The sequence below is a fragment of the Chelonoidis abingdonii genome, chromosome 1 (genome assembly GCF_003597395.2).
Source record: "Chelonoidis abingdonii isolate Lonesome George chromosome 1, CheloAbing_2.0, whole genome shotgun sequence".
NCBI lineage: Eukaryota > Metazoa > Chordata > Testudines > Testudinidae > Chelonoidis > Chelonoidis abingdonii.
The window spans coordinates 367,908,054-367,933,045 of NC_133769.1; the positions used below are offsets into that span (position 1 = coordinate 367,908,054).

At 46.9% G+C, this 24,992-nt stretch overlaps 1 protein-coding gene and 1 pseudogene across 1 annotated transcript in view; one reads left to right on the forward strand and one right to left on the reverse strand.

The window, feature by feature from the left end:
• Positions 1 to 4,891, reverse strand: part of LOC116832347 (ecto-ADP-ribosyltransferase 5-like) — a 17,078-nt pseudogene extending 12,187 nt beyond the window's left edge.
• Positions 1 to 24,992, forward strand: part of ART5 (ADP-ribosyltransferase 5) — a 55,079-nt gene that overhangs the window by 3,376 nt on the left and 26,711 nt on the right. The window lies entirely within an intron of this gene.

Consider the following 24,992-nt stretch of genomic DNA (forward strand, 5'->3'; position numbering starts at 1 on the left):
AGGCCCAATGGTCAGAGCCACATGGCCCTGTCAGAGACACAAACAAACAGGTCTCAGTCACCTGGCCAAGTCAGGCACCCAAACCCCAGCCACATGGAGACAAACAGCAAAGAGACCAGCACACAACTCACCAGGTCCCTTTACCTCCATGCACCAGATCTACAGCTACACCCTGCAATACTCCCCTGCTTGTCTCTTCCGTTCGCCTGCTGAGTTGATCCCTTGTTTAGAGGATACGTTGTAGAGTTGGGTCAGTGGGGTTTGATTTTTCTGGCCAGGGAGAGGAAGACGGGCATTGGAATTTGGAGACTGGATCCTGGGGGAGAACCAGTGACATGGGGATTAGGGGTAGCAGTGACTTGCTCAGGGAAAGCAGAATTAGGGCCAGGAGTGAGAAGCAGCAGGCTTGGAGTGTTTCCTGGGAATTTTAATGGGCTGCAGGTTTAAAACAAATAAAAGGAAGTTCTTCTAAACGCAGTGCACAGTTAACCTGTGTAACTCCTTGCCTGAGGAGGTTGTGAAGGCTAAGACTATCACAGGGTTTAAAAGAGAACTGGATAGATTCATGGAGGGTAAGGTCATTAATGGCTATTAGCCAGGATGGGTAAGGAATGGTGTCCCTAGCCTCTGTTTGTCAGAGGGCGGTGATAGACGGCAGGAGAGAGATCATTTGATCATTTCCTGTTAGGTTCACTCTCTCTGGGGCACCTGGCATTGACCACTGTTGGCAGACAGGATACTGGGCTGGATGGACTTTTGGTCTGACCCAGTGTGGCCATTCTTATGTTCACCTAACATCTGGAAATGCCATCTCTCCCCTGCCCTTTGCCTGTAAAGGAGAGGGTGTGGGGCGGTGCTCTTCCTAGCATGGCGTAGCTTAGAGGTTGGCTTGGTGTAGGTGACTGCTGAGCTGTACCTGGGGTGATTGAATGGATGTCAGCACAGAGTGAATGGGTACAAAATGTAGGGGTGTGATGTATGTAACAAACAGGTGGGTGGAAAATGAATCTGAACACGTTTCATATTGCTTTTAAGAACAATGAGCCGGGTTATACTTCTTCATTTGAAATGGATCTTCCACATTAGTTTGACATTGCCAATGTAAGCAGGGTCTGCTGAATTCTTCCCTGACAGCAAGCTGGGAGGGGGAGACACTTCCAGAGCAAACTGTATTTACATAAACACACCTGCTCTGCTTAGATATCCAGCAGACAGAACGCTGTTGCTCAAAATTATCAACTTTGGCTGGGGTTGGGTTACAGATCAGTGGGGAAAGTAACTGAAATACATGGATTGTATTTTCTAAATGGACAATCTACCCTAAATTCTAAATGACTGAGGGACAATGTTCACTCATTGCTATATTTGCTTTCCACAACTAACTCTGTATAACTTTTCATGAGTGATGTACCCGGATACTTAGATAGTAATTCTAAACTGTATTCTTACATTTATTCACCTACATTTGGGTTATTGCTGATTATGCACTATATGTATCTTATGACTTTAAAAACAAACTTGGTATTTATGGATAATCTAAGCCAGATGTACAGACACTCTTTTCCTAACCTGTGAATTATATAATTTTTTAACATTAGCTTTAATAAAAAAATTTAAAACTGAACGCAGGGGTAGTGAAATGCTGTTACTAATAATTGGTGGTATTATTGTAATGCAGGGAAGCAGGACTGTGCTTAACCTGTCCCAAATGAGGGGGACACTCTCAGATGAAAGAACCTCTTTAAGCCAGGGGCTCAAATGCCAGAGCCTTGTGGAAGTAAGAGGGGCAGGGACAGCTGTCTCAGCTAGAAGGTGAGCAGATTCTCCCTAGAAGTCCCCAGACTGGTTTGACCTGTTGTTCCCCACTGTTCAAAAAAAGAACTAAATAGGTTTCTTTAGGAGTCTCTATTGTTATTTTAAATGCTCACTCAGAGCAGAAATCAGTTGTGGTAGGACTGTATTTCTACCCAGCCTACTGGGAGCTAAACATCACTGAGAGCTGAAATCGCTTGATATGGGGCAGTGTCTCTGCCCAGCCTGCAAACAGCTAAAAATCACTAAGATACTGAGGTGCAGAGGTCACAGCAGATAGGCCAGTGGCAGCACAAGGTGACTGACAGTCAGCTTGTGACCGAGTGGCTGGTAAGGCAGTGAGCAGAGCAAGCAGCCAGCAGGGTGGCTGGCAGAGAGGGTTAGAGAGCGAGTGCCCAAGCAGCAGAGCCAGTAAGGTGCCTCTATCCCCTCTCCACCCAGGGTGGCAGGTGAACTCTGCAAATGCACCTCTGAACTCTAGGTCTGCACTGACCAAAGACGGCAACTGTGAGTGGGGTGCAGAGAAGGGTCATGTGAGAGGGGCCTTTGACTTGCTGGACTTAAGAACCTGAGGGGAAAAGGACACTGCCAAGCTCACTTGGGGGTGGGTCAGTTGCTCATGGTTTATCTTTATAAACCCTCTTTGCAGCATTTTCCCAAATTAACACCAAGTTACTTCTTTCTTTAAAAAGTTTCTTTTCTATGCTCAGACTCTGTGCTTGTGAGTGGGGAAGTTTTGCTGTCAGAGGCACTCTGGGTGGTGTGTAATGATCCCATGTTACTGGGTGGGGCTCGAGCCAGTTATCTGTTGTATCAGTAGAAAGGAACCCCTAGATATTGGACCAGGCCCTGGTTGCTGCTGGCTTCGCCTGGCAGAATGGTTACACCAGAATATATCTGAGCTTTGACATATTTTGGGGGATACAGCCACACTCTCAGTGCTTCACGTTTTCTCTTTTAAGGCAGATCCCATTTTGAATGTAAGTCCAAATACATGCCTGATTCTCAAGGAGAGAACACCACCTTCCCACTGTAAAACTCCACATTTGTGTCCTTTTCCAGACCTCAGACTGATTTTTTACACATTTCCTTTCTCTGTTTCAGCCATCTTGCTGTAGCACCAGTAATGGAGTTGCTCTCCAAAGACTCCATTGACTATAACGTTGCCTGGGGTTTGTAGTAGTGTTGAAGGCTCTGCAAAATACTTAATACAATTCCAGACTGTGTTATTTTTTCAGACATCTTCTCTAGGGCTGACAGGAAGACTGTGGATTTCACAAGGCCCTGCCACTAGAAATTCAGTAAAATATCAATAAAATGTGGATAATTTTCATGTTACAAGATTTTCTTCTCCCTAATGTAGACTTGCCTCAGCACAGAAGCATGATGTAGGCCTTGCTGGACCCTAGGTCCAGTTAACAGTGTGAACCAAAGGCTGTGAACCAGAGTAGGCCTGGCCTGGGCAATATAGCAACACACCAGGTTCTGGATAACACCAAATTAGCATGGTCCTGACTGAAGATGATGGTACAGGACACCCAGAGTTCTCAAGTAACAGCATGAACATGTTCCTAGGAGATGGTGCAGGGACATGCTGATCCTGAGTAAGATAAGAAGGAGAGGATTATCCTTCTGCTAGCCAATTCCAGGGGTAGTGCAGAAGCCAGGAAAGTTCCCTACAATAGCAAGCAGAGGTGTTCCAGAGCTGACTCTGCCAAAGGAGATCCAGAGCAGAGCAGAGGGTGGAGATGGATGGAAGGAGAGAGATCACTTGATCCTCACCTGTTAGGTTCACTCTCTCTGGGGCACCTGGCATTGGTCACTGTCAATGGACAGGATACTGGGCTTGATGGACCTTTGGTCTGATCCAGTACAGCTGTTCTTATATTCTTATGTCTCCAATCAGCTTTTTGTGTAAGTTTCTCTATAGGTGCTGATCTGGTAAGCAAGGTCCAAGTACGCTTGCCAGATCGGGTCCCACAGGTGAGTTAGGTGCAGGAACACCTGTTTCCCCTGATTTATGAAATGCTCTGGGGTTTGCATGGGGCTCAGTGCACATGCTCAGAGGCAGAAACAGGAGCCTGGGCAATTGGTTATTGTAGAAATTTAGGTGCCAAGTGAGTTTATGTGCCTGCAGCATTCACGGGCTGCTGAACAGGGGCTCTGTGAACCCGGGGTGGGGGTCTGATTCTGGGATTCAGGTGCCTAAAGTGGCAGCTAGGTATGGACAGATATCAGCTGTCCTGGCAATCTCTGGGAAGAGATGAACAGCTTTCTGCTTGGGAGGCTCACCTGATGTTATGAATGAATCATCTGCGTAGTTGTGTCAGTAAAGGATGGATCTTTATAATGAACAATCAGGGATGTTTGTACCTTATGGAAGTAGTTGTGGTCAATGTATTTTATGATGTAGATGTGAGCAAAATAAGCAGCATTTTTTTGTTTTCACTACATAGGGTTTTTAAACATTTCTGTAGTTTCCCTGTCCCAAAAGCTTTTATAATTATATAACAAATTAAAGCTCTGAAATCAAATCAACAGGAAATATTAGACTTTTCATTCTGTGCACCCCCCAGATTCTATCCTCTGATATTACAATTTGCATAACAAAAGTGACTAGAGCTCCCAACCCAGACTGTGGCCCCATTGTACTAGGGGCTGTACATAGGGAGGCTGTGCCAATCCCCAAAGCTTACAATCTAGGGCAAACAAAGGTTGGTAGAAGAAAGAGAGGTAGAGTGACTTGCCCATTGTCACACACAGCAGGCCAGGAGCAGCGCTGGGATGAAAGCCTTGGTCTCCTCACTCCCAGTCAGCTGCCCCATCCACTGGCCCACACCCCTACCCCTCTGTTCCACAGGTGCTGGACAGATGTAACTGCAGACAGATTTGTATCATTGTCTAAACCACTATGCAACCTGTTGTCTAGAGATGAATTGAGCAGAAATGTTGTAATTAGGATAATGAACAGTAAGAATCGAATGATGTTACAATACCTGACTTTCCCAAGTGTGTCTGAGTCCCTGGCAGGCTGCTGACCCGAGCAAGAGCTGGCTGCAGTTGTGGAACTTAATCCGCAGTGTTCAGAACATGGAAATAGTTTGACTTTTAGGCTAACAAACCTCCTTGCAGAACTTTCACTTATCGCGAAATCTAACAGCATTTGGTTTTTTTTTCAGTAAATAAAGGGCCTGAGCTAAATTCCCACCCTGCACGTCAATGGAAGACTCTCATTGATTTCAATGGTGCTTGGATCAGGCCTGTTCAGAGTTCAAAACGTTTGGCTTATGAGCTAAGGCCAGGTGCTCCTGAGTATTCCAAATGACACCTGTTTTCACACAAATCCCACAAAATCTACCCGTTCTCTGAACCTCTGTGGTTTCCTGTCGAGGCTTTACCCTCCCGTGTCAGCTGGTAGCCGACCCAATTTTGCTACCTATGGACTACTAGTGTTAGAGCTATGTTAGATATGGGCTGAGCTCACCTAGTACAACAACGGCAAAACTGTCAGAAATCATGGTCATTGTGCAAGGGGACCTGGAACAATAACAATTGTCTAAGCATAGCGTCATAGGACGAGGGCGCCCACTGGACAGCATATTTCAAAGATCGGGCAAGCGATCGGGCCCTTGCATTAAAAAAAGTTCGAGATACATACCAATCAGTAAATTGCCCGTGAAGCGTCGCGTGACTTGCCCCCTTCCCGCAGAGGAACGACTGGGAAAAATAAACATTTAAACAGCCTTCCACATTCATGGACAAATGGTCTCATTTCCTTCAAAATAAGTGTGTTGTGTTTTTTAATTGAAAAAGCTGAAATTAGTCGCCAAAACCTGAACATTGTTCTTGGGATCTTTCAGAAGTGGTAGCCGCAAATAATTTTGCTGCTTGCTGTGTTTGTTTAAATAAACAAATTGAAAAAAAATTACTGCTTAAAAAAATCCAAAATTTGGAACCACCCAGCTTGTGACCAAATGCCTAGCCCATCCAGTCAGAGATTTTCCCAGGTTTCTGATATTCTGCTGGCTTCCTGACTCATATCTGTCTCCATAACTTTGGATTCATTTAGCTTAGAACAAAGATTGGCCATACTGGTCAGACCAAAGGTCCATCCAGCCTATGTCCTGTCTACTGACAGTGGTCAATGGCCAAGTGCCCCAAGAGGGAGTGAACCTAACAGGTAATGATCAAGTGATCTCTCTCCTGCCATCCAACCCACCCTCTGACAAACAGAGGCTAGGGACACCATTCCTTACCCATCCTGGCTAATAGCCATTAATGGACTTAACCTCCATGAATGGATCTGTTTCCTAGAGACTGGCTCCCTCACAAGCTGGAGATGGTTACTGTGGGTTTGTCTTTAGTACAGCTTATGTACATACTCCACGAACTGAGCATTTGAGCTTGTTCCAGAATCTGGGATGAGCCTATGTTGTGAAAACTGAAATGCTCAAAATAGCACATGCCTGTGAACGGACACAGAGTGCTAAAATTAAATTAACCCAGGGCTAAAAGCAGAGAGAGGCCTGGAGCCAGAACTGGAGGGCTTAGAGCCAGGAGGAGGCCTGAGAGGCTGGAGGCAGTGAAGCTTGTGGCCAGAGGTGAGTTGCCTCAGGCCAGGAGGAAGCCAGAAGCAGTGTTACTAAAGCCTAGGGGGTGTTTGAAGTTTGAGGGGCTGCAGGGAGAGGGGGAAGACCTCGGCAGTCCCTTTCCTGGCAGTAAAGAGTAGAGAGACCTGAGGGGAACAGGAAGGCTCCTACAGGGTGAGGAGGAAGCCCAAGCAAGGCAGGAACTGGTTTAATTTTGTTCTTTTGGTTTGGGATCCTGTTGGGTGATTCCATGGGGGAGCCCTGCAAGTCTAGCCCTGAAAGAAGGGTGAGCCAGGAGAGGCTGTGCGGACTGGAAAGCGGCTGTGGTAGGAAGATATCCATTGAGGCACCAGCAAGGAGTCTGATGGAGCAGACCTTTGCTTCTGGTCAGAAGGTCCCTGGACTGAAACTGTTTAGTGGGAGGGGCGGGGTCTGCGGAAGGGGATGTGGGGCTCTGATTAGACAAACACCTGTCTGGGGTGGTCTCAGTGCTCTTGGTCCAGCCTCAGCACATAAGGCTGCACCGGATGACCTCTTGAGGTCCCTTCCAGCCCTGCAAGTCTATGGGTCTAAGGCAGTATGGCTGCCAGCATAGCCTAGAGCAGAAACACAAAGTGCTTCACTGGCAAAGCTCAAGAGTTTACCTGAGGGATTCCCAGCCAGGTTTGAAGACAGAAGTATGTCAAGGGGATCAGCAGAGGCCTCAGCATTGTTCCAACTTCCCCTGTGCAGCTGCAGGAGAATCCATCAGGAACATCAGTGGGGATGTGGGAGGAAAGAACACATCAAACCAAACATCGTCCCAATTGTTTCACTGTGATCCATTGTTCCACATTCAGTGACTGGGATTTCCCAGGCAGGAATTGCTAATCTCATGGATGGCAGCCCAGCCATAACGGAGGTGAGTTTGACACTGAAATACAGTTCTCAGCTGGAGGGGTGGGGAGTAGTTGTGGGGAAATCCTGCTTTCACTTCCTAAAGGGTTCTGGGGGGTGGAAATACTGTACCTAGTGCTGCTGTGTTTACTTGAAACTGCTGCTGCACAATACACAGACCTCAACAGGCCAGGCAGAGTGAGCCCCCAAGAGAAGGGGGCTAAAATAATGATATAACTGAACAGTTCAGTGCCTCACCCAAGTGCCTGGTCAAGTGTTTGCTCAGCAACTACTCTATACACTCTGCACCTCCCTGCTTAGTTCTGCCCCGTGGCTAGCGGGGTGATCGACAACTCAGATGTCAAACACCAGGGTTGATTCTAGGCCCAAAGGTCAAAGCCACACAACCCTCTCAGAGACACAAACACACAGACCTCTGTCACCTGGTCCGGCCAGGGTCCCAAACCCGACCCACACGACCCACATGGAGACAAACAGCAAATGAAACAACACACAACTCCCCAAGTCCCTTTACCTCCATGCACCAGATCCACAGCGACACTCTGCAAACTCCCCTGTTTGCCTCTCCTGTTCACCTGCTGAGCTGATCCCTTGTTTAGAGGGTCTGCTGGGGAGTTGGGTCTTTGGGGGCAGATTTTTCCAGCCAGGGAAAGGGAGCCAGGCATTGGAATTTGGATCCTGGGGGAGAGCCAGTGACATCGGAACTCGGGCGTGGCAGTGTCTTGCTCAGGGAAAGCAGGGATAGAGTCAGGAATGGGAAGTAACAGAGACTTCCACTGCACACATGGAAATGCCGTCACTCCCCTGGCCTTTGCCTGTAAAGGAGAAGGTGGTGGCCAGTGCTCTCTCTCCCTTGGTGTAGCTGAGGGGTTGACTTGGTGTGGGTGACTGTACATGGGGTGATGGGATGGATGTGCCCACAGAGTGAATGGATACGAAATGTAGGGGTATGATGTGTGTACTGAACGGGTGGGTGTGTCATAAAGGGAAGGGAAACTACCTTCCTGTATACAGTACTATAAAATCCCTCCTGGCCCGAGGCACCAAATCCTCTTACTTGTAAAGGGTTAAGAAGCCCAAATACCTGGCTGGCACCTGACCCAAAGGACCAATAAGGGGACATGATACTTTCAAATCGGGGGCCGGGGGAGGCTTTGGTTTGTTTGTTCTTTGTCTGTCTGTTCTGTTTGCTTGTCAGAGACAGATCAAGAAAGCAAGCAATCCAACTCCATTAGGATTAGTTCGTACTAGCAAGGGAATGCGTTAGCTTGCTTTTATTTTGGCTTGTGATTTGCTCTGTGCTGAGAGGGAGATGTATTCCTGGTTTTCTTTTTGTAACTTTAAAGTTTTGCCCAGAGGGAAATCCTCTGTGTTTTGAATCTGCTTTCCCTGTGAGATTATCTTCCATTCTAATTTTACAGAGGTGCTTCTTTTGCCTTTTTTCTTTCTAATAAAGCTTTGGGGGGGTTAGAATCTGATTGGTTTTTTTAGTGTCCTAAAAAACCCCAAGGTTGGTCTGTGCTCATCTTGTTTATTCTCAAGCCTCCCCAGAAAAGGGGGTGTAGGGCTTGGGGGGATATTAGGGGGCAGTAGGAACTCCAAATGATCCTTTCCCTGAGTTTTGTCTAATCACTTGGTGGTGGCAGCATTACCTAATCCAAGGTACAAGGGAGAATTTGTGCCTTGGGGAGTTTTTAACCTAAGCTGGTAGAAATAAGCTTAGGGGTCTTTCATGCGGGTCCCCACATCTGTACCCCAGAGTTCAGAGTGGGGAGGGAACCCTGACAGAGTGGAAAATGAATCTAAATACATTTCATATTTCTATTAAAAACAAAGGGCCAGATGATGCTTCTCTGTTTGAAATGGCTCTTCCACAGTTGTTTGACATAGCCAAAAATATCTGAGCTTTGACACATTTTGGGGGATACAGCCACATTCTCAGTAATTCACATTTTCTTTTTTAAGGACTGGGTCTCCTTTTCAAATGTAAGTACAAATAAATGCCTGATTCTCAAGGAGAGAACACCGCCTTCCCACTGTAAAACCCCACATCTGTATCCTTTTCCAAACCTCAGACTGATTTTTTACACATTTCCTCTCTCTGTCCCAGCCATCTTGCTGTAGCACCAGTAATGGAGTTGCTCTCCAAAGACTCCGTTGGCTATAACTTCACCCGGGGTTTGTAGTAGAGTTGAAGGTTCAGCAAAATACTTAATACAGTTCCAGATTGTGTTATGTTTTCAGACATCTTCTCTAGGGCTGATGGGAGGATAATGTCGATTTTCCCAGTCCCAGCCCCTAGAAATTCTGTGATATATCACTAAAATGTAGATAAATTTTCATTCTATTACAGGATTTTCTTCTCCCTAATGTAGACTTCTCTCAGCACGGAAGCACGATGTAGGCCTTGCTGGAGTCTTAGGCCTAGCTAATAGTTTGAACCAAAGGCTGTGAACCGGAGTAGGCTTGGCCTGGCCTGGCCAATATAACAACGCACCAGGTACTGGCGAACACCAAGTAAGCACCTTCTTGACTGGAGATGATGGTACAGGACTCCCAGGGTTCTCTAGTATCGCTCTGAACACATTCCTAGGAGATGGTACAGGGACACGCCGATCCTGAGTAAGATAAAGATGGGATGACAGTATAGTGGATGGGGATGTTTTGGTGGAACTAGCAGGTACCAGGATAAGGCCAGTAACCAACCACGTCTGGAGTGCAATACATCTATATTCATGTATATAAGGAGAAGCCATAGGAGGGGCACCTTTGTCAAGTTGAGGGGGCAGTGTCCCAGTGCGCAGACTGAGCTGGTCCATTGTCGCAGGCATATATATAATAGTGTTCCTGCAGTGCCTAAGGGGCGCTAGGGCTGTGTTTTGTTGACAATAAACCTGGCCGAGCACTTTCGCCACCAAACCAAGCCTCTGGTCTTTCCTTATGAGTAACATTGAGGCCTGCTGAATCAGCAAGCTGTGCTCTTTGCTAATGCATGTAACACTGAAGCTCCAAGAATCATAGAATTTTAGGACTGGAAAGGTACTTGAGAGGTCTTCTAGTCCAGGCCTCTGCATGGCAGGGCTGAGTATTATCTAGACCATCCCTGACAGGTGTTTGTCTAACCTGCTCTTAAAAATCTCCAATGATGGAGATTCCACAGTCTACCTAGGCAATTTATTTCAATGTTTAAGTACCGTAATAGTTAGGAAGTTTTTCCTAATGTTCAACCTAAACTGCCATTTCTGCAATTTAAGCCCATTGCCTTTTGTCCTATCCTGAGAGGTTAAAAAGAACAATTTTTCCTCTCCTCCTTGTAACAACCTTTTATGTACTTGAAAACCGTTATCATGTCCCCTCTCAGTCTTCTCTTCTCCAGACTAAACAAACTTGATTTTTTCAATCTTCCCTCATAGGTCGTGTTTTCATAGGTCGGAACTAGGTGTTCCGGTTGAAAAACGGATGCCTGGCAACACTAACCATAAGCCAATGACCGGAAAATAACCTGCTTATGAATGTTTGTGTGGTCACTACCCTGGGTCTTTATGTTCCTAGAGACTCTAAATCTGAAGCAAGCAGCAGAGGTGACATTCACTCTGTTTAGCATGAAACTGTAAACACCAGAGCCGAACCCGCAGTGGTGTAACGCCACATTACAAAACTCACTTTAAATAAAATAAAAGGCTACAGATTGGCATCAACACATGGCTCTAGAGAACACAGAAAAGGCAACAACAACGAAAAAGACCAGTTTAGATAACAAGGGAATGGTTTACGTACTCCTGCTTCTGAAAATCAAATGAGAATCATGTTGCGCTCACAGTCACTAACAGAGGGAACTTCCTGTTTTTGCTTCTGTTTGCTGTTGCATTCATTGTGTGGTTTTGCTTGTGCGTCTATGTGATGTAATAACTGAGCTCAGGAAAAATTTAAAAGGGAAGTATCCTCATAGTTCTACTGCAAGTATCGAAAATAATGAAGATGTCTTATTGAGAGTAATATTTAAGGGGAAGATGATCATAGCGTGGTACCAAATAACTAAATAGCAGTTGTGCGTCAGGGATCCAGCATTCACATGTGGGTAGAAACCCTATCAGGTGCGGCAGAGTGAGTCAGATGGTTCACTATCATTAATCACCTCCCCAGACTTGTTAACAAGCTCCCTAACTTTGGACTCCTCTGGACTGCACCACCGACAAAGGATCAAGTAAAAGTTTCTGACGTTACCTTGGTCACCGCCCCGCCTCTCAGTGTACTCCAGCTGTTAACAGCTGCAGGGTAAGGAAGCACCACAAGCACTTCTCAGCAGGGTAATACCCTATAGAATGTTTATTTAAATTAGGAAGCAACTAAGGGAGGGATATCTTTTGAAGTCCCAATACGGAATCCTTAAAAGAGTCATTAAATTGCTCCTGAGGGCATTCTGTGCCAAACAAATAAAAATTCTGTGCCATAAAATTAATAATCCTGTGCACAATATTTTAAAATTCTGAAAAATTCTGAAAATTGTATTTGTCAAAGAAATGTGTAGGCTCCAGCCTGGCATTTGGGATCATAGGCCACTGGCTGCACAGAGGTGGGAGATCACACTGCAGCTTCCCTCCAGGACACAAACTCAGCAGTGAGACAGCACCCAACCCTGAAACAGCACAACGGCTGGGCCTGCCCCTGAAACACGCCAGGACCCTGCCCCTCTGTGCTAGGTGCATCAGGTATGGACAGGCAGGTTCAGTCCAGCAGGAACCAAGTGTGGAGGGGTTTAGTGTGGGGAAGATCCAGGTGTGGATTGAGAGGGTTCTGTGCGGGGCAATCTGGGTCTGGGTGGCTTAGTGGGGGATCCAGGTGTGAGTGGGATCTGGATGCACAAGGGCTTATTGTGGGGTTCTGGGAGCAACAGTAATGGGACTCTGGGGTGAGGGGGCAGATGAAGGTGGTTGCGGCTAAGCAGAGGGGGTCTGGGTGAGCAGGGGAAGGAGCTCAGCAAAGGGGTCTGGGTGTGGAGGTCCAGATGCTGGAGGAGGGCTCAGTGGGTTGAGGATCCAGATGCAGCTGGTTGGGGTTTGGTGGGGTAGGGATCTGTGTGCAGGTGGCTCGTCGACGTAGTCTACATTGAAACCTATGGTGGAGGATCAGCAAAAATGCTGAATTCCCAAATCCACAGAGCTCACCAAGATCCAAGGACCTTAAAGTGTTCTATTTTTGAGACAGAAAAATTAAAGAGAACACTTCAGGAGGTGAAAGAAAGGGACAATGTATCTATTGTAGGTAACACTTCAGAAAGAAAGTTGAGAAGGAAAACGGAACAGTTGGCTCAGGCACAACAAGCCTTATCCCAGGAGAAAGAGATTAGTGAGAAGTTAAGACAAAGAGTAAGTAAGCCAGACATGTCACAAACCCACCCGCAGTTGGGCCACTTATTACAAGAAACTCAGGGAAGTGTAGACGTTGCTGTGAAGGGCTGTAAGGAGGCAATCCTAGATATCAGAACCTCTCCGGAAAGGTGAAAGTCTTTGTGACCTGAAATACCAACAAGCAATTTTGACACCTTTAAGTCAATTGAGTCAGAAGGAACAATGAACAAGTGGCATAATTCATTTTGAAGCTGATATGCCCATTGTACCCCAAGCCACTTTAGAGCCAAAACCAGAATCTCCACAGAAACCTGCCAATACCCGACCATCAGAAGGTGCCGGCACCTGCCCCAGTCAAGAAACGGTATAAAAGGTTAAAGCAAAACTCCCCACCTAAATTGTCCACCGTAGACATTGTCCAACCACGGGAGACACTGGTTCCTTTGAAAAAATGGGTAACGGAAATTCCACATATAACTATAAAGGAGGGAAAAAATCAACTTCTAAATGATAACTTCAGGATTGAGTCGTCGTGTCTCTCCTGTTGCAGCGGTAACAAATGTAACAACACTAAATGCCATTGCAAAATTGGGAGAGTGAATAAAAAAAGGAGCTCCAGTCGCAGTACATACGGCACATTGGGAAACAGCAGTAAAATTATTTCAGTTAGACAAAAAGAACTTGGTCGAGATTTGACTGTTAACTGTAGGCAGAGCTTTGTGAATACTTTCCAGAAGGAGAAAGCTCAACTTCACTTGCAACAAAAGCTTCTAAAAGGCCTGAAAAAATGTAGGCCAGTAGCCTCTGCTCTAAAACAGAGGTTCTCAAACTTCATTGCACCGCGACCCGGTTCTGACAACAAAAATTACTACATGACTCCAGAAGGCGAGACCAAAGCCTCACCCTGCCAGAACCCCACTGGCCCCGGGGGATGGAGAAGGGGGGGCAGCAAAGCCCAAACCCAAGCCCCACTGCCCTGGGCAGGGAGGCCAAAGCACAAGGGCTGCAGCCCCAGGCAGGGGGGCTGTAACATAAGCCCCACTGCCCAGGGCTGAAGCCCTCAGGATTCAGCTTTGACCCCAGGAAGTTGGGCTCGGGCTTCAGCTTTGGCCCTGGGCAGTGGGGCACACACCCACGCCTCTCCATTTCTTGCTTTATATTCACATCAAGGATGGACACATGTCTAATGCTCAACTAGCGCACTGGACTTTGGTATTGCATAACAGAGATATAACAGTAATCCCAGTATGGCCCATATCTCCATTGGTGGATGCCCTGTTGTATTCTGGGAACCCTCATGTGTGCCCAGATGTTGATTAAGGAAAAACCTTAACCCAGTTTTTCACATGACTATCTCCCAACATTAAAATCTTAGAAGCTTATTGCTCTTTCCTAGATAAATCCAACCACTATGATCAGGAAAAGCCAGTATCTTGTTACTGATCTATTCTCCAAATGGGTGGAAGCATTTCCCCTTAAGGTAAATGTTGCTTTAGCCACAACAAAAATCTTGGTGAAACAAGTCTTCTTTCATTGGAAACTCCCCGCAAGGTAGCTGCCAAATTGAGAAAAATCCAAAAACTTATCTTGACAAAGGCCAAAGAGAGAATGCTGAAGAAACTGGAGTTCAAATTATGCTCCTATCATATGCTGTATAGAACATGATTTACGTAAGCAATGAACTGGGCCCCACTATATTATGAATAGAGTCAGTTTCCTCTATATACAGAGTCAGAAACAAACAAATAAAAAGGTAAATAAATTCTATCATGTTAATAGAATTAAAGTTTTACTGGAAAAGAAATATTTCTCCACAGGAGGAGGACCCAGAGACATTAACCACAAAAGAGGAAGTAGGATAACAGTAAAAAGAAAAGAAATGCCTGTCTTAACAACATTGATGGGGTGTTATTGCCTTAATACTGCACTTGAAAATGAACAACAGATTGTTCCTGTATAACAAGAGCCAAGACTAGTGAGGGCAAATCAAAATGTTATGTTGGAACTGAACTCAGACTTGCCTATTGAGGCTCAAGATGCAAAGATAACAATAATCTGGGCACAAAAATGAATAAAACCAGACCAAGGATTGAAAGAACAATTGTTAGAGGGCTTTCCCTTCACCTCCTCCCCCGGTTCTGGTCACGCAGACAGAAAGCAGAAGACCAGAAGAGCGAAGTGCAGGCAATGCAATGTTTATTGGGGTTAGTTCCAAGCAAACACATCCACAGCTCTACACGTCGGCAGAGTCTGTTTCCCAAGTGTTCCATCCTAGCTCTGACACCGCAGAGCATTTACCCAATGTCCCCTTTCCCAGCTCTGACACCGCAGAGCCTTGCCTGTGTCCCCATTCCCCCTCCTCTTTCTTAGCAGGCCTAAATATGGCTCTGTAGCCCAATGGTTAGAGCTAAAAGTTATGAGGAAAATGCTCATTTCCTCCCCTCCTCCCCAGTCAGCTTTTTATGTAAGTTTCTCTACAGGAGTTGATCTGGTAAGCAAGGTCCAAGCATGCGTACCAGATGGGGTCCCACAGGGCTGGCATGGGGCTGCAATGCACATATAAAGACGCAGAAGCATAGGAGCCTGGGGAATTAGTTACTGCAGAAATTTAAGATGCTGGGTGAATTTATGCACCTACAGCGTTCACGGGCTGCTGAGCAGGGGCTTTGTAAATCCAGGGTGGGGGCCTTATTCTAGGATTGAGGTGCCTAAAGTGGCAGCTAGGTATGGATGGATATCAGCTGTCCTGGCAATCTCTGGGAAGAGATGAACAGCTTCTGCTTGGGAGGCTTGCCTGATGCTATGAATGCATTGTCTGGGTAGTTGTGTCAACAGAGGATGGATCTTTACAATGAACAATCAGGGAACTCTATGGAAATAGTGGTCAATGTATTTTATGATGTAGATCTGAGAAAAATAAGCAGATTTTTTTTGTTTTCAATACATATGGTTTTAGATATTTCAGTAGTTTCTTCATCCCAAAAGTGTTTATAATTGTATAACAAAATAAAGCTCTAAAATCAACTCAACAGAAAATATTAGACTTTTCATTCTGTGCACCAATCCCTCCACCCCCCCGATTCTATCCAAAAATGCCTAGAGCTCCCAACCCAGATTGTGGCCCATTGTACTAGGGGCTGTACATAGGGAGGCTGTGCCAATCCCCAAAGTTTACAATCTAGGACAGACAAAGGTTGGTAGAATAAAGAGAGGTAGAGTGACTTGCCCATTGTCACACACAGCAGGCCAGGGGCAGAGCTGGGATGAAAGCCTTGGTCTCCTCACTCCCAGCCAGCTGCCTCATCCACTGCCCCCGCCCTCCCCCTCAGGTCCATAGGTACTGGACAGATGTAACTGTGGGCAGATTTGTATCATTGTCTAAGCCACTGTGCGACCTGTTGTCTAGAGATGAATTGAGCAGAAGTGTCTGTAATTAGGATAGTGAAGGGTAAGAATTGAATGATGTTACAATACCAGACTTTCCCAAGTGTGTCTGAGTCCCTGGCAGGCTGCTGACCCGAGCAAGAGCTGGCTGCAGATGTAGAACTTAATCTGCACTGTTCATGACACAGGAAATAGTTTGACTTTAGCTAACAAACCTCCCTGCAGACTTTCACTTTTGGAACTCATGGCGTTTGGTTTTTTCAGGAAATAAGGGCCTGAGCTAAATCCCACTGAAGTCACTGGGAAGACTCTCATTGATTTCAATGGGCTTTGGATCAGGCTTGTACAGAGTCAAAACCTTACTATGAGCTAGGGCCAGGGCTCCTGAGTATTCCCAATAACACCTGTTTCCAAATGTATCCACAAAACTACCCCTGTTTTATCCTCTGTGCTTCCTGTTCGAGGGTTCTTTACCTCCCCGTCCCAGATGTTAAAGCCAAGCAATTTTGCTACCTTGGCTCTACTGTTACAGCAATGTAGATAATGGTGCTGAGCTCATTAGTACAATTGGCAAAGCTGTCAGGAACTTTGGTCTTTTGCAAGAGGGAGCCTGGAACAATAACAAATTGTCAACTAAAGTGAAAATCTGTATTGGTGAGACATGTGCTTTGTCCAGTCTTCTATATGGCACAGATTGATGGACGAATGACGCCAAATATACCAAAAGACTAGACAATAGTCTTTTGGTATATCAGATGCTTGCGTAAAATTCTTTGAATAAGATGGCAAGACAGGGTGACAAATGTGGAAGTGTTTAATTGTGCTGGTATGTCATTCATGGGAACATTGATTAGTAAGAAAAAACTCAGGCGGCCTGGACATGTCAAGTGAACGCCGCATTACAGGATCTCAAAGAGTGTGCTGTTCTCTGAAGCTCGCAAAGGGTCTAGGAAGAGAGTCAGACAGCTGTGCAGAGTTTGGGATGCTTGATCCTATGGAATCTCTGTGGATGATTGAGGAAGCAGTGCAGAATACTGCTTTGGTTGGTGGAGTCAGCTTGTAGATGGAGCGAGGATTTGCGAGACAGACTGGGTCAAGTGTTGTGATGACTGGTGTCAGAAGAGGAAAGAATCAGCTGCTCAGATTCAGAGTCTTTCTAGTGCGTGGGCTCTAGCAGTGTGGGCTGAAAACATGGTCCCTGTAGGACCCCACTAGAAACACTGCATCTCATTTATGATTTACCGCTATTAACAATTACATTTTGAGATCTATCAGTTAGCCAGATTTTAACCCATTTAATATGTGCCACTGATTTTCTACAGTGCTAGTTTTTAAATCAGAATTCAGTGCAATACTAAAACAAATACCTTACGGAAGACCACATATATTACACCAACAGTTACCATCAGACTTGTAATCTCATCAAAGAATATTAAATTTGCTTCACAGATCCTGTTTTCCTGGAAATCCTATTGACTGGCATTAAATATAGTTAGAATCTAGATCATCCCTGACAGGTGTTTGTCCAACCTGCTCTTAAAAAATCTCCAATGATGGAGATTCCAGAAGCTCCCTAGGCAACTTATTCCTGTGCTTAGCCACCCGGACAGTTAGGAAGTTTTCATTTCATGTTTCCATTCTTTACAGAGGCCCATACCTTCTGTTCTGTTTTGCCTGGAATCAGTGTCAAAGCCAGGCCTCTACTACAATTCCTTGGATCATCTCATTTACCCTTTTGAAACTAGCAGTCTATAGCCAAGTTCCTAAGGGAAGTGATGGAAACCACATCCCTGGGGCCATTTAACAATGGAGGAAAAAAGCACTAGAAAATACAGGGAACAAAATAAAATAGTTCATGAAACAATTCAGCACAGTGCTTTGGGAATGGAATGGGGATGGATTATCCTCGCATGGTTCCAGCTCCTCTAGCAATGACACTAGGAAAACCCCTTGCTACAGTTGGGATATGTAAGGGTTAAGTAGAGATCTGGGAAACCGCTCGTGTGCTAACTTGGTATTAGGGAGTAGAGGCACAGGCAGGCACTGTTTCTGTGCTTGATAGATAATGTGTTACCCCTCTCCCTTCCCTTCTTCTTGTTAAGGATTGATAAGTGTTGCAGCTGGATAAGGACAGTGGTTGTTTAAAGGATCCCCTTTGTGCCAGAAACGTAGCTAGCGGGGTGCAGGGGAAGCAGTCGCTTCCCCTCAGCTCATTTTCTAAAAGCAGCGCCTTAGTTAGGGATTACCATGGCACCAGCAGGCGGGGCCCATACTTCACTCTGAAGCTTGGTCTACTGGGCGGCGCTGGGCTCCTTCAGCCAAGGGAGGGCAACATGCCTGGAGGAGCCAGGGGGAGGGGGTGGCACGGCCGGAGGAGCGAGGGGAGGTGCATCATGGTGACCGACAACTCCCCTCCTGCTGCAGACAACTTTGATGTGGACGGTTTGGCAGCCGGGCCCCTTGGAGCGCTCCGCGGTGCAGAGGCAGCTAGCCTGCTGGCCCAGGAGAGCCCCGCCAATGCGGCTGCTAAGCAGAGGCAGCGGCAGAGCCCGTGCATGCTGGAGGAGTAGATGCCGTGGCTCTGCGCTGTTCATGGCAAGCTCCATGCACAGCCTGCTGTGAAGGCGGCTCATTGACCACCCCACCTCCTGCACTGACCGGGTCCCGGGGCAGGGAGGGTCTCCCCTGCCTCCTCGCAGCATCCAGACCTGGCGGACCCACAGCCAGTCACTCCCAGCAGGAGCCTCAGCGCCACCTTCGGCTCACCGGAATAAAACTCCCCCGAGGAGGGGAGAGCACTTCCCCCTGCCCACCGTGGCCTGTCAGCGTGACCCGCGCACAGCCAAGCTCCGCCAGCAGCCCCGGGCAGGGTACTGCCACCGTGCCAGGCGGTGTCTTGCAGCTCCCCTGGCTCCTGGCTGCTGATCCACATGCGATCTCGGCTACCGATTTGCCGTGTGATTGCAGCTGCTGGGAGATTCGCCATGGTGGGGTTTGCTCTCTGCTGTTGGCTGGGCTGGGCCTAGCGGCTGGGCCCCGGAAAGAAGCAGCGGAAGGGCAGGCAGCGGACTCCCAGGCTCTCCCGGTCCCGGGGGCAGCTCCAGCCCCCTCTGCACAGAGAGCCCTGGGGACTCCAGCCTACTCCCATCCCAGTAACCCCTCCCCAAGCTCTATACTCCGTGTACCCTCCCATGTACCCTGTGCCCCTGCCTTTCCCTCTCCTTCACCTCCCCTCATACCCCTGTCCTCTGCCATCCTCCCGTTCACCTCCCCTCAAACCCCCTGTCCTCTGCCAGCCTCCCTGTACAGCCATGGGGGTGGGGGGCAGCGTGGCCGGAGGAGCAAAGGGGAGGCACCTTTTTTATGTTTGCTCCCCCTGCTTTTAGAACCTGGCAATGCCACTTACTTCGTGCAAAGAAGTGTTATCTCCCCCCTCCCTTCCTTTCCCAGCTATATAAACGAGCTCAGGGTTATGGGCCCTTCTTCCCTTCCCTGAGAACTGCTGATCAAGGGAATTTGTGGCTGCAATTACTGGAAAAAATAGGTATCTTCAAGGTAAAATTGTCTGTAGAATATGCTTAATACTGTAAATACTAAACGGACAGGGATAATTATATTCAGTATATAGCTATTAATATTCATTGTATGGGCGGTCCTATTACTCAGTAAGGGTTTTTGGGGTGTTGTAGTATTTACATACTAACTCAAATAAAAAGAGAGTGATGTGATTAACTCAGGGCTTACTTGACAATTGAGTTAAGGGGAACAAGTACTTCAAGAAAGAAGCCTGTTTACTCAGTCCGCCTCTGGTTCAGCCTGCTCATTGTCTAACAGCAACCGGGCAGCTGAACTCTGCCTAACCCTCTACCTTCAGAAAAGAGATGCCATCTAGGTTTGTAGGACAGATCTGTGGCTAGCCAAGTGTAGAAATACCATATGAATTTATTAGGAAAGACATCTCACCAGCCCAACTGTGCACTGGGAAGACACTTCCTGTACCTTAGGGCTTGGATGTAATTGGTTATGCAGGGGTACAGAGGAAATGCAGATCACACACTGTTCCCTTCCTGTGCATTGTGACAAACAAGCTCTGTATCTTGTGGCTGAGATGTAGAGATATGAAAACTTTTAAGCAGTTTCCAGGTTCTCAACTGGACGAATATCTCCCAGGAGATTCAAACCATCCAATGATCCTCTACTGTTGCTTCTGTTAGTTACTCTAGACATTTTCTTCTTCCCCTAGAGCAAACGTTTTACCCTTAGCATAGAGGTGGCCCAGTTCTGCAAGCTAGTTCTGTCAGAACCAGTCTTGCTGTCTGTTCACACTTAGCTTTGCAAAGAGAAATGATGCAACAAATTCTGTGAAGTGTCTCTGCAACAGCCTCTTCATTCACTGCCGCCTCCCTGAGCCTCAGATTCCTGTCACACAGGTGTGCCTGTAGACTGACATTCAGCCAGCAGAGCAAGTGTCAGGGCAACTGTCCTGGAAAAGGTGCTGCTGAAATGCAATGATCTTTTGCCTTAATGTATGAGCTGGAGGTCAGTGATGGAGAAAGAGAAATAATCTAAACAGATGATCACAGCACAGAGGAGAGATTTAGCTGTTAGGACAGAGAGGGAATATTGGATCTTTGAAATGTTTTAGAAGAAGAAAAGAACGGTTGCTTACCTTACAGTTACTGTGGTCCTTTAAGTCTTTGTCTGTGTTAGGCACTGGTTCCTGGTAGTCTAGCCTAGTGGCTGCAGTGGAGGTCATAAGAATGGCCAGACTGGGTCAGACCAAAGGTCCATCTAGCCCAGTATCCCGTCTTCTGACAGTGGCCAATGCCAAGTGCCCCACAGGGAAAGAACAGGGAATCATCAAGTGATCCATCCCCTGTCACCCATTCCCAGCTTCTGGCAAACAGTCTTTGTCTTGTGAAAATGGGTTGAGGTTGGACATTAGGAAAAACTTGCTAGCTGTCGGGATGGTTAAGCACTGGAATAAATTGCTGAGGGAGGCTGTAGAATCTTCGTAATTGGAGATTTTTAAGAGCAAGTTAAACCAACACCTGTCAGGGATGGTCTAGATAATACTCGGTCCTGCCATGAGTGCAGGGGACTGGACTAGATGATCTCTTGAGGTCCCTTCCAGTCGTATGATTCTATGAAAATAGCTAATTTATCCATTCAACTCTGGTAAACGGTTGGAACCCAATTAACATCAAGCCAATGTAAACATGAATGTTCTCCATAGTGCAGGTATCTGGGCATTTAACTATGAAGCAATGTGGTAGTGTGCCTCAATTTCCCTTTTCAGGCAGCAAATCAGGGTTGTAGTGGCTTTTCTGCTGTGAAAAGTTCTAAGATTGTTTGTAGGCACCAGCTGTGAACTATCAATATCATACATCCTTTGAACGGAAAGTGTGTTCTCGTGTAATGAAATAACACAACCTCTGCTTCCACATGGAATCAGGTGTAGCTGAGTCCGCTAACAGATTACAAAATCTATCCAAAGTGTCCCCTGACTGTCTCCCCTGCCTGAGGGGAGTGTGGGTGATCTCCTGACTGTCTGTCCCTATCTCAGTGAAGTACCAGCGATCTCCTGTCTCCTCCTGCCTGAGGTGTTTCCCATTTTACCCTGAAAGGGCTTTGCTGATCTACTCTGCAAGAGAGCAACTGGATTTAGATACACCTAGGAGGGCCCTTGCGCCATGGGGAATTTTTCCATGGTGAGTAATGCCTGTTGCTCCCACAGAGAATTCAGCTCCTGGGCAGATTTTCACCTTCCTCATCGTGCCACCATCAAGCACCTTCAGGCCTTCACCCCTCATCAGGGTACGTATTCTGCCGCATTATGGAGCCAATATTTCCCCTTTTAAATAAAGTGCACATTGATTGTTGGGTCAGCCATTACAGAGGCATCAGAAGGGTGTATGGACGAGGTATCAGGCTAGTCATAGGGGTAAGTACCAGGTCAGGGATAGTTCAGGCCACATCAGGAGGTATGGTAGGTTCCTGAGTCCCTGAAACAGTCAGGTAGAGGCACCCCCAGTTGGTAGCTAAGAGCCCAGGCCGTTGAAACCCACTGCAGACCAAGCAGAGGGACTTTGGGTCAGGACTCCTGTTGATGATGATCTGCCCTTCGGGGTATGGTGACCTGTGAACACCCCTTCCACATGGAAGGGATCTGGCAGCTGCTCTCCCTGCCGAGAGGGGAAGTGGGAGCTGCTCAGACACCAGGCTTTCCAATGTGAGCGCACAACTTTCTGGGATGGGCTCCCAGCCCCTCCTCCATTCTGGAGCAGCTGGCCCAGAGGAGCTGTCAATGGGTCTGTCCTCAGGGTGCCCCCGGGGCTGGGATCTCCCCCATCTCCTGCGATTCCTCCCTGCAGAACCATGAAATCCCCTGGATGGGCCAGAATGAAGAGTGGGAGCCCCCTCCCCTGGGGCAGTGGTCTGGGGCAAACCGAGGGCAGCAGGGACATGGCAGGGAGCCGCTCCAGCCACTGCACGATGGGGCCTGGGACCCAGGCATACTCAGCGGAGCCCAAGCTCAGCAGCACATCCCCACTTAGTAGTGGCTGGGCACAAACCAGCAGGGTAAGTGGCTTGTGCAGACTCCTTCCCCACAGCCACACAGTGCCCAGCGTGGGCTGGGGCAGAGGGGCTGCGATATTCCTGATGGCAGCGCTAAAGTTACTGCAGGACGTGCTGATTGCATCTCTTTCCTTGCAGCTCTGACCTCTGGACAGGATAGACAAAAAGTACAAAATAGCAGAAGGGCTTGTAATTTATAGATCGTCTCTGTTCCCCCCATCTGGCTATGTGTCCATCTCTGTCCTGCTCTTCAGGGTTCATCTCCCTGCTCTGCCATGTGTTTCTTCTCCCCTTTCCTGTGTTTTAAAGAGAGGGGCTGTTCTCCCCATATGATGGGGGTGGGGGGTGTCTTGTCTGGCTCTGTGTGTTTGTGTGCGTGTCCCTCTATTTCTTCTCCCCGCACCTGGACGTGATGGGGCTGGAGCTGGAGTTGGATCTGAGTTCCCACCACGTGCAGGGGCTGAGTGTGTTTTTGCAAGCAGGGGCTGAATGAGCTCTCTCCTGACATTTAGTGGTGAGCTGGGGAAGAGGACTTCAAGAGACGACCTTGTTTCCACGCTGCCTAGGTGCTCAGCATGATGGGACTGCTTTGCCGAAGGAGCACATTTGGCTGGTGTTGGACCACAAGTCACGTTGTTATCGGGGCAGGAGTACTAAAGGGTTGTTATCCTTGTTGTGTGACTCAACGGCAGCAGAACTGGTTTGGCACAATACAGTTAGGTTTCTGTACGACCTGTGACATAGTCCCACACAATATCCTGATAAAAAATCAGCACTATATAAAAGTGGTGTAGCCCATATTTAGTGGCATCAAAACTGATTAACTGATCTATCACAAATAGTCATTGTAAACCAGGAATCATCATCCAATGGGGGTTTGTACTGGGGTTCTGTAGGGATCTCTTCTTGGAAAAGTAGCTTTCAATATGTTTATCAAGGAGCAGGAACAAAATATAAAATCATTGCTGGTAAAAATTTGCAGATGGTGGAGTGGTAAATAATGATAGATAGGGACCAGTCAGTTATACTGATCAAAGCGATCTAGGTATTTGATAAAGAGGGCTAATTTAAGTAACAGATACCTAGATCGCTTTGATCAGTATACATCTAAAACAACACAGAGCGAAGATTGTAGCTCACACTTACAAGATAAGGGACTGGAATATAGAATAGAAGCAGAGATGTGGTACTACCTCTGTATAAGGCATTGGCGAGACCATTATTGATATGGTGTCCAGTTCTGATAAACTCCTGGTGGCCCAATCTGGCTATTCAGAATATCCATACACACACCCTGCCCCTTGCTGGAATATGTCAGTTGTTATGGTAGCAGTCAGGCCTACCTCCATGCTTTTATTGATTAGCCCTATGCAATCCCAGTACAGTCAGTGGGCATATAAAATTGGACCTTTGATTTCACCAGTTAGAACATATGAACATAAGAACGGCCGTACCGGGTCAGACCAAAAGTCCATCTAGCTCAGTATCTGTCTACCGACAGTGGCCAATGCCAGGTGCCCCAGAGGGAGTGAAGCTAACAGGCAATGATCAAGTGATCTCCCTCCTGCCATCCATCTCCATCCTCTGATGAACAGAGGCGAGAGGGGCTTACGGGACACCTATTTGATTTACCCATTCCTGGCTAAGTACGCCATTTAGTGGAGAGACTTAGCACGCATTATTAATTTTATCTTGATTCCACTTATTACGTGAACCATTGTATATGTAGGATATACTCCTAGCCTTCACTACCTCCTCAGGTATAGGATGGTTCCCAACAAGGTAATGTGCACCTGTGTGAAGAAGAACTTCCTTTTTATTTGTTTTTAAACCTGCTCTATTAATTTCATTGTGACCCCTAGTTTCTTGTATTTATGAGAAATAGAGTAAATAAATCTTTTTCACCTTAATCCATTTCTCAACAATCACTTCATGATTTATAGATCATATCCACTCACTCCCCCCTACTCTATCGCCGCTGCCTGTTTTAATCTTTCCTCATATGGGACCCTCTCACTAACCCCTGAATCATTTTGTTGCCTCCTTTTCTTGAAACCTCTCATAAATATTCTTTTTATGGGTGAGGAGACCACATCTGTACACAGTATTTGAGATGTGTCCATGCCATACACATCACTCAGCTTTTTCTCAATCCCCTTTTAATTGATTCCAACATCCTGGTTGTTTACTCCGCCTCTGCGCACTGCGTGACTCTTCAGCCAAACTATCCACGATGACATCCAAACGACCAAAAGCGCCCCAATCTATTGACCCAGATTGGGGACCCCAACATTACTACACCTAAGTATCACCGCCCAATCACTTAGTTTTTGTGAGATCTTTTGTAATCGACAGATCTTTGCTCCACTCGTTTAGTAGCAGT